The following is a 9,633-nucleotide window of genomic DNA, read 5'->3' as shown; positions in this document are numbered from 1 at the left end:
GGACATTTTGTGTTGCGTGACAGCATCACCCACCACTGTTACTGAAACACCAAATACTACATGTACTCCTCCAGTAGATTGTTCGCCTGGTGTCACAGTCCATCCTCGTCCTCGTTGTTTGGTTTTGTCTTTTCCTCATCGTTTGGTCCTTAAAGTCTTTCACGTTCACTTCCTCTTTTATTTTGACGGCTCACTTCTGTTGTCTTAACTTCCCGTCCTCTCGTCTTCCCACCTGTGTCTGACTGTCTTTCCCACCCTGATTGTTTCCAGGTGTGTTGAATTATCTCCTGTGTATAAAGTCTGCGTGCTCCTTCCCTCTTCTGTCAGATTGTCGTTGTCGTGTCAAAACAGCTTTCAGCCAGTTTTCTAGTTGAGTTTTGGTGTTTGACCCTGATTTTCCTCGTGGACCCTCCGGTTCCTCTTGTGTTTCTGCTCACCTGTCTTCCGGACTGTGTTTTGACTGAGCGTTTGGAGTTCCTCCTGGATGGATTGAGTTTTGTTTTCTACACCTTCTTCATTAAAATAGTTTTCTTTCCTTTCTTTGTGTTTCTGGTTGTGCAAGTGAGTCCCAAATTCTGACAAATGTGACACCCGACCCAGTTTCCCTTCGTTAATTTGGGTCTGTTGACCCTCCATAGAGAATCGTCTGCAGACGTCCCGTCCTGCCGGCCGACACTCTGCCGTCCCTGCAGCTACCCATGGATGTGTCCACCAAAGTGTTTTTTCCTGAGTACGTGTTTTTAATAAACTCCAGCAGCTTGACCAGGGACTGAGCCTTTATTCTGCAGGGAAGGAAAGGCGGGATAAACGCGGTTAACCGCCGACACTGGTCTCCGATTGGTCCGCCCTTCAGAGTGGCTGTGCAAACACTAATACCAGCTGAGTTCAGACGCTTATCACAGCAAAGAAACCTGAAGCTGTAAGAGACCGTCGCTGCTGCCAGGCCAGTAGATTGCACAAAGGAGCATTAAAACTGTTGTGCAAGCTCCCACTTTAAAGTGGTGCTTTTATTATCAATATGGAGGCTTATGGAGGTATTTTAGAGATAACGGTGGACAATATGGACATTTATTGTATTGTGTAAAGAAGCTCCTGAGGTATTAATGTCAGTGCTAATGAAGAAAACAGGCCCTGGATGGAGAAACAGGAGAATCCAGCCGAAGAGCTGTGCTGACTTTTCATAAACGGGCTGCGATGTGGTCTTCCAGCTCGCCTCACCTCTGCAATGCGTCCACGCTGAACAGAAGCAGAAACCGAAATACAGTGCACCACTGTGCCATCCCATCATATGAGTGGATCGCCATGGTTACGGTGGATGGACCGGATGGCAGGTTAAATGTGTGCAGTCCAACCTCGACGCACATACTGCCCCCCCCCCCCCCAGCACTCTGATTGGCCTGGTTTAAACTGCTGGATGCATCCTAAAGAGGAGGGAAGTCCCAGCGGGCCGGCAGATAATGAATGCCCTCTATCTATCCTGGAGAGTCGGAGCCACGGAGAGAGAGAGAGAGAGAGAGAGAGAGAGAGAGAGAGAGAGAGAGAGCTATACAGTACTCCCGCACATTGTGGCATTATGGAAAGACGACCTCCCCCCACTGTTCTCCACCCCCTCCCCCCAACACCTCCCTCTCCGTTTCTCGCTTACCCACACACAATCACACACATATGGGGCTGAACTCACTGACCGTCTGCTGCACCGGCCATGACATCCATCCATATATCCAAACTGTGACCTTCAGATGGCTCCGAGCCCGCCGGCCGGTCGGCACGGGGAACGGGACGCGGGGGAAATCGGGAATGGCAGGTGTCATCTCTACTCGTGATCGATAGATATTAAAATGATACAGCAATCATATACGGTAAGACAGTGAGGAGATTGGTGGGAATGGGATGATGGGTAAATCAGGGAGCAGCGCTTGAGAGCCTCACGGTTAAAGCAAAGTCCTTGTTTGATTGCTGCTGCATGTAACACATCTCTCTCTTTGTTTCACCCTCACCACAGTCCAGTGGAGGAACAAAATGGCCCAAAAAATAATCTACAAGAAAAGGACAGAAGAGAAAAGGTAGATAAACTCCAGTGGTTTCCAAATTTTCTTTGCATTTGTTCTATCGTGCAAACTTTGTGGGAAGCGGTGGAAGATTATTAATCTATGTGATCGATAGGGAGGCAAGTGCAACAGTGAGGAAGCACGAAGATAAATGTGAACCATTTCACTTTGATGGTCGACCATATTTATTCGAATGAGAGTAGACGGACGAGGAGCTCAAACAAATGGATCAGGAAAGACAGAGACATCGAGGGTATGAAGTTTCTATTACTGTAAGATTTTATTCTAGTGTTCACAAAATAAAAATCTGTTTCTCCCAAAACAAGCAAGTTGCCTTTCATATCTGCGGCCGTTTCTCTCTGATCGGGTCAATAAATGCTCAAATGATCAAACACCTCACCAGATGTCAAAGAGTGGAGAAAAAGTCTAAAAACTGGTGACAGATTTGTGTCTTCTTCTTTCGTCTCCAACTAATCATCTCACAACCTCTCAGGTTTATCTGGTGCCTCTGTTTATAAAACTAGATACAAAAAAAAAGTAGCAGCTACAACAGTCCAATCAGAGGAGACTTTGCCACATGAACATGAGATGACACGATTTACTGACAAAGTTTTGGCACATATTCAGACTCCATGGACAGCGTGTCCGAGGCTGACGCAGATCCTGGCAGAGCACTCTGAGTCTGACCGGGCAAGGAGGCCTGGGCGGGGGGGGGGGGGGGGGCACTGAGGAGAAGCACCATTTTTGAATGAGATGAAACAAACTGATGCAGTGATTGAATGGATGGGATGAAGTAGGGGGGGGGTAAAGGGGGCTGCACCCCCTTCCCTGTCTCAAGGCTGCTTATACACTGATGCTTTAATATTATTAATCTAATCATGTACTTTTACTTCAATACTTTAACTTTATTTTCCTGCTAATAATTCTGTGCCTTTACTTAAAGCCGATTTTTCATTGCAGGACTTCTACTTTGTGTTCTACTTCAGGATTTTTACTCTGCTGTTTTAGCACTTTTACTTTTGTCAAGATCTAAAATAATTCTTCCACCACATCCTGTCAAACGTCCGCATCGTACTGAGATGCTCGATCTCCTTCAGCTCTAAGCTAACATGCCAAAACCTTTGTCTTTGTTTAAGAATTTGAAATTGTTCGCTCACTTTAACTAAAGAAGCTGCTTCAAAAGAAATAAAGCTGAAGACACAGAGTAACAGACGCAGGCATGACGACATAATGTCACACACATAAGTGTACCGTACCATGATGGTGGAACATAAATTTGTCGTTAATGCTGATGAATAGTAGGTTACTTATTGGCTCACCAAACAGCTGGCTTAGTTAGTCAGATTGCCCTTTGAGTAGATCGCTATGCAGTTATAAAAAAAAAGCTTTAAAACAGCTAATCTAGAGGACCAGTTTCTGACTATTTTAGTTGGGATCATGTGAATATATTGGGAAAGCTTGGGTAGCTTACACCGCCTGCCTTCACGTGATATTTCACGCTGGAGTCACATTACTTGAGTGTCGGCAGCAAAGGTTGTGAGTAAAAAGTTAATCCGCTGTCAGAATGGCAACAATACAAAAACATATATGTTTGGTATATATTTTCAATTGTTATCCCAAAACAAATCTAAAGTAAACACAAAACTGAGTCAGATTTTTTTTCTTTCTTTTAATTTTTTAGTGCCTTGTTGAAATTTGCGAACGTTTCCTCCAGCACCAGCGATTTGTCACAAACAGAGAGAATCTCACCAGCTGTTATTGGTTCTGCAGAATTGCTTCAAGATGTGCTTTATGTTGTCAAGACTGCTGTCTGATACTTAACTAAAACTGCTGAAAGCAGACATCAAGACAGCTGGCAGTGGTGGAGACACACACACACACACACACACACACACACACACACACACACACACACACACACACACACACACACACACACACACACACACACACACACACACACACACACTGCACATCGCTTAGTAGGAGCCAATTCCAACATATTTCCTGTTTTTACTTAATCATGTGTTGTTGTTTTTTTAAAGTCTACATAAGAAATGTGCAATTTCATTTCTCTAATCTCTGATGTACATAGCACCAGACGCAAAAACAGAGTTCATGGTAATTGTGAGGAAAGAAAAACTGATTCAAGTTCATACTAATGCAGCAAAACTGGAAATTCAGCAGTAGAGATGACCGACACTGCATCTTGTAAAAAAAGACAATCCCTGCTGTGCTTCACCCTCTGACTCACTCTGCTCCATCACGAGACCCCAGCGTACAACCTTCACCAGGTGAAGTTTGCTGAGTCATTTCTTTTACAATCCCATATATTAATGACGACTGAGAAATAATTACAGGGATAACTGGACATGTTGTACTGTCATTCACTCAGCAAGAGGCTCCAAAGAAATATTAAATGAGTCCCGGTAACCTGGTAAACATTTAGCAGCCGGGGATCACTTGATTGGGATATAACTCCTAAAGTTCGAGGTTGTTTTTTGAAATTTTCACCTGAAAAAAATCACTCTGAAATTCAGTCAGTAACAGCTGGTAAAGGCTAGTCCAGAACAAAGGTGTGCAATGTGCCTCACAATACACAAGCAGACGAGACGGTGTAACATCTCCACAGCAATGACTTCTGCTTTAACTGACAGCTGTTCAGGCTTTTTTGTGGCTGGACATAATTTGTAACATCTTAAAAAAATAAATGGTAATAGTGTAGTGAGTTACCTGCAAGAGTAATCGTAGTTGTGGTTAAATGGTGAAAATGAGAGGGTTAAGAATTTGGAAGAGAAACCAGCCGACCAGTTCACTCTGCTGCAACCCTGCCGTGTTTCATCTTCACAAATTCACAAGTCGTTGAACTGAACTGGGCTGAAGGCCAAAATGAACAACCTTAAGCTTTATGGATAAGAGACACTTGGGAGAATTTTGAAGGGAAGTCTCCTCATCCCCAGAGAAATAGCCTCACAACAATGAATCAGTAAACACTGATCTTCTTGAACATGCTCTAAAAATTTTACACCTGCAAATCTACCAAATGTAATGCAACAGAAATGAAATACAATGATGCTGCATCCATTTAATCATCGGTATGCAAGGCTGCCTATTCATTACTACACTCAGCAACCGCTGAAAAATGGTGATGGGTTTGTGTTTAATAAGGCTGGTCCTGGTGCAGGAACCTTCAGGGTGGCAAGGGTACTTCATTTTACTTACACTATAGGTGTGTAAACCACCAGCAACCAACAGTGACTTCTCCCATTGGTTTGCAAACGGCTGTTATGAAGTTCAGATTTTAGCCGTCGCCATCTTGGTAGTTCGGAGCGGTTTGGAGCCGGAAGTGACCATATTTGGACGAGCTGGGGGAGGAGCCAGCGGTGGATCTGACCGATCTGATTGGAAACCTGACGATACTACGTCCCGCCCACCCATAGCTGTAACCTGACTGCACCACAGACCTGTCAATCAAACAGACACGCCCCCAAAAGCAGGTCTTCTTGAATCTTCTTTTCTAATGAATGAGGGATTATTTTCAGATGGACCTCCAGAAAACTAAGAAGAAGGAGTGACTTTAGCTAACAACACCGAGATAACTGATGGACACATTTTATTCACTTTGGATTTAATGAGAGAAGTTGAATGGGAGTCTATGGAGCCGGAGGCTTTTTGGAGCCGACCTCTAGTGGCACTCGCTGGTATTGCAGCTGAAGACACTTCTGGATCAGAACCATTTTTCAGACCATAAACTAGGTTTACTTTTATATGCAGTTTGTGGTGTTGTGCGCTGCTGAAATGCAGCTGGCCTATAACGGCACACTGTCTCTGAACGCCTCCTCTGTTGCCGCTCCCCTAACACACGTCTTTCCCTTCACCTCTTGTGCAGAAGACGGGTTGACCTCCCTCACCATTCATTTCCATAAATTCCCTAAACGTCCTGCATCTTAAACCTCTTTTAAAGAACAAAAACTGAATTCACCGGAGACCTGAAGCAAAAGCCAGCTGCTCTGTTTCAGATGACCAACTGGTAAAAAAGTGAGCTATGACGATAAATCAACTTTGAAATACAATAATGATGACGAATGAGCTCTTGGAGGGAAAGAGATATGGCCGACCCTTCTTTCCACTCTGTGCATGGCGGAGCAGGAAACAAGGGAGGGCTGGAAATGTGTAGGAGCAGTCCTCTTGGTAAAAGCTATAAAATAAAGTACTTCGATGGATAGTTAGGGCAGGTAGTGTGTGTGCCCTGTGTGTGTGTGTGTGTGTGTGTGTGTGTGTGTGTGTGTGTGTGTGTGTGTGTGTGTGTGTGTGTGTGTGTGTGTGTGTGTGTGTGTGTGTGTGTGTGTGTGTGTGAGTGATTGCATGTGGGGTGTGGACTGAGCGACTTGATGAAGCGGTAAATTTCACTTCTCCTTCTTGCCTGTATGTTTCCCCCAGCAATCGCTCCATCCTAAACACACACACAAACACACACACACACACACACACACACACACACACGTTCTCATACCTTACTAGCCGCTGCGCTCTGACTTGACCTTCCTTCACACTTGAACTGCTCCGCTGTGGAGAAAGAACCTACAGCACTCTTTCAAACACACACCACACACACCACGGAAACATAACCAGCAGTGTTTTTGTCGTTTACTCAGAGAAGAAAAATCGGTGATGCATCGCTGCTCAAATGCCCTTAAGACACACTCGAGGTTTCCCCTGAATCTTCGTCTGTCACCGACTTTGACACCCTCAAACACAAAGGCAAGATCAGGAGGAGAGACGGCGCGAGCAGAGAGATTTATAAAGAGATTTCCCGTATCAGGAGCAGCGGGAAGATGAACTGAAGGGGAGGGGGGGGGGGGGTAGCGGGGAAATAAACGACGACGTGCGGGAAAGATGGAGGACGGGGAAATAAAGAATCAGAGGGGAAGAAAGTGGAAGAGGAAAGAAGGAGGAGGAGAAGGAGAAGGAGGGGGAGTGAGAGGAGTAGAAAGAGCGAGCTGATGTTTGCTGACAAGGGCAGAAGCGAGGCCTCCTCTGAGAGCAGCCTGATGCAGAAACAAATGAGGTGACAGGAGGGAGCAGACAGCTCCGTCACACACGCCGATGGACGCCAGAGAGAGAGAGTGTGTGTGTGTGTGTGTGTGTGTGTGTGTGTGTGTGTGTGTGTGTGTGTGTGTGTGTGTGTGTGTGTGTGTGTGTGTGTGTGTGTGTGTGTGTGCGTGCGTGCGCGTGCGTGCGTGCACGCGAGGCCGCGTGTGTCTTTTCGTAAGTGTGAAAACCCCCAGAGTGGTTGTCACCGTTTTTGACACTCAAACCAAAGGAAAACATCCACCTTCAAGAAAGCCACGACAACAGTAATGCTCATAGGTGCATTTAGCAAGGACGCCGAGGACGGAGGCGGAGGGGAAGAAAAAAAAAAGTGCAAAGAGGATTTTCCTGCTGCTGATAAAGAGGACGTTAGTGGGGCACATGGGAGAGAGCGGTGTCACGAGAGCACAGCAACCTTTCAGTCACACCAACACACGGCGGCTGGTAGAGTGGTATAATCTAGCAGCGTGAGTCTGCTGCACTGGGCTTCAGAGGAGGCAGTTAGCAGAGTAATGAGCGCTCAGTCGCTCACGCAGCTTGTTACAACACCGGCAGAGATATGAAGAGACAACCGAGGAAGGTAGCAGGAGAGACACGGGAGGAGAGAACGGGAAACGTGAAGGGTGTGAGTGTGGACGGGAAATTAAAGTTCATATTGTATTAGTCACAACGTATCAGATGACAATTTATAAACAGAGTACAATGTGAAAAGGTTTGTTATAGTAAATCTATTTACAGCTTAAAGACCCACACATTCAGTGTGAACTACCTGCCCAGCAACAAACAGCATACAGATGTTGCAGCAGCTGGATAGAGTAAAAAGTGACCATCATATTCACCGAAAACATTTTAATTTGTGCTGAATGCACCTTCCAGATTTCAAACTGGCACTTATTTGACTTCTTTGGACACAATCAAAACCTGTAAAATTATTTTTTTTAATATTTAATGTTATCTGTTCTTTCATTCTTTATATCTCCCCAATGAAGTTACTTTTAAATGGAGTGTTTGCCTACTTTGGATTAGATCCGATCTACTGCAGTATGAACCTCAGCAACACGGAGGAAAACTGTGTCACATCACAGCCTGTCCGTGAAGTCCTTTTCTCTTTTTATTCAATACTTTTTTTTTTCCATTTCCTGTTTTATTTTGTTGATCACCTCACTTTACTTCCGGTCCTCATGTTTTCCCGCCTTTTTGATTGTCTTTCCCGCCCTGGTTGTTTCCACCTGTGTCCAATTGTCTCCACGCCCTCGTTAAGTTTTCTTGTGTATGACCTGAGTCTGTTCCTTTCTGGATCTGTTTTGCCTTCTCCTCCTCTGATACCTCTGCCTGTGACTTTTCTGATTCTGTCAGTGAAGAACATTGAACTGAGTCTGAATCATGCATTTGAGTCTATTATCAGTTATATTACAATAAGACTATTAAATTTGTTGAATTTCTTCAAACCGGCTGCTCATTTGGAGCCTGAGGTGGTGAAAAGGGCTCAGTGTCCTCTATTCTGTAGGTCATCTATCTGTTTAACATAATCATTTCACAAAAAAGATAAAACATATCCTCATAGTTTCCATTTCAAGTGTTTCTTTTTATTTGGTTTTAGATTCCTTTTTGTCGTGAAAAAAAAAAAGCAGTGATCACATTTTCTTTGTCAAAGTTGTCACTAATTTAAGTTGTATACTCTGAGTATTTGACAAATATGATTGTTTACATCTGATATTTATCTAACGTGCTGTTTTCCTGTTTTGACATGTGATTTCCCTGCGAGTTCCTGTGTAAGGAATCAGTTACCCCGACAACAGAAGAAAATAAATCATCTATTTATTCCTCACCTGTTAACAGGCCAGTGAGCATTTGTGACAGAGAATTGCTTTCATATTTATTTATTAACTTCATATTAAGTGCAGTCAAGGGAAAAAGAAAAAAACGGAATAAAATCAGTATTTGTTGTGATCACTCTTTAACCAGCTCCAGGTCTCTTCAGGACACTTCAACACAGTTTATCGAGGTACTTAATAAGTTGGTTTTTCAAAAAATGTTGGAGAACTTTCCACAGTTGATCAGAGCTCAGTGGACATCGTAACACCTGCAGGACTCGTTGTTTTTCATGTGGCTGAAGTCGGTCCTCTATCTTTGGATGTTTGGGCTCGTCGTCTTACTGCAGAATCTTCGTGGTATCACGTGAAGGATCCTAATCTAAACTTTTTTTTTTTGCACTGTATGTGTCAGATGTTAACAAGAAGAGGTAAGGTTGGCAATGTGTAAAATGATGATGGGCCGAGCCACAATGACCAGTTTTAGGCACGTGGCACAACTGAAGATGAACTGGACTCTAGAGGTTTGGGGTTTACTCGATGTTATACTCATTAATAATATTGGTCTGCCTCTATGAAAGGGGAACAGCATAGTAAAGGCTGGATGGCTTCCCACTTGTATCAGCATTAGTAAGAGATTTTTACAAAGTTAGCTCTGACAAATGTTCTGTCTCTAGTAAACA

At 44.1% G+C, this 9,633-nt stretch overlaps 1 long non-coding RNA gene across 1 annotated transcript in view; it reads left to right on the top strand.

Moving 5' to 3' along the window:
- The window catches only part of LOC138626638 (uncharacterized), a 37,866-nt gene extending 34,298 nt beyond the window's left edge, over nt 1-3,568 (top strand). The window contains exons 3-4 of the long non-coding RNA XR_011311311.1: nt 2,003-2,063; nt 3,009-3,568. This is a non-coding gene — a long non-coding RNA (uncharacterized lncRNA). The remainder of the gene's footprint in view (nt 1-2,002; nt 2,064-3,008) is intronic.
- The last annotated feature ends 6,065 nt before the right edge of the window (nt 3,569-9,633 follow it).

This window comes from Brachyistius frenatus, unplaced genomic scaffold (genome assembly GCF_029030835.1).
Source record: "Brachyistius frenatus isolate BFR_SWC_R1_liver_20210118 unplaced genomic scaffold, ASM2903083v1 Contig_75, whole genome shotgun sequence".
NCBI classification, from domain to species: Eukaryota; Metazoa; Chordata; class Actinopteri; family Embiotocidae; genus Brachyistius; species Brachyistius frenatus.
This window is presented reverse-complemented; position numbering and strand designations above follow the sequence as displayed.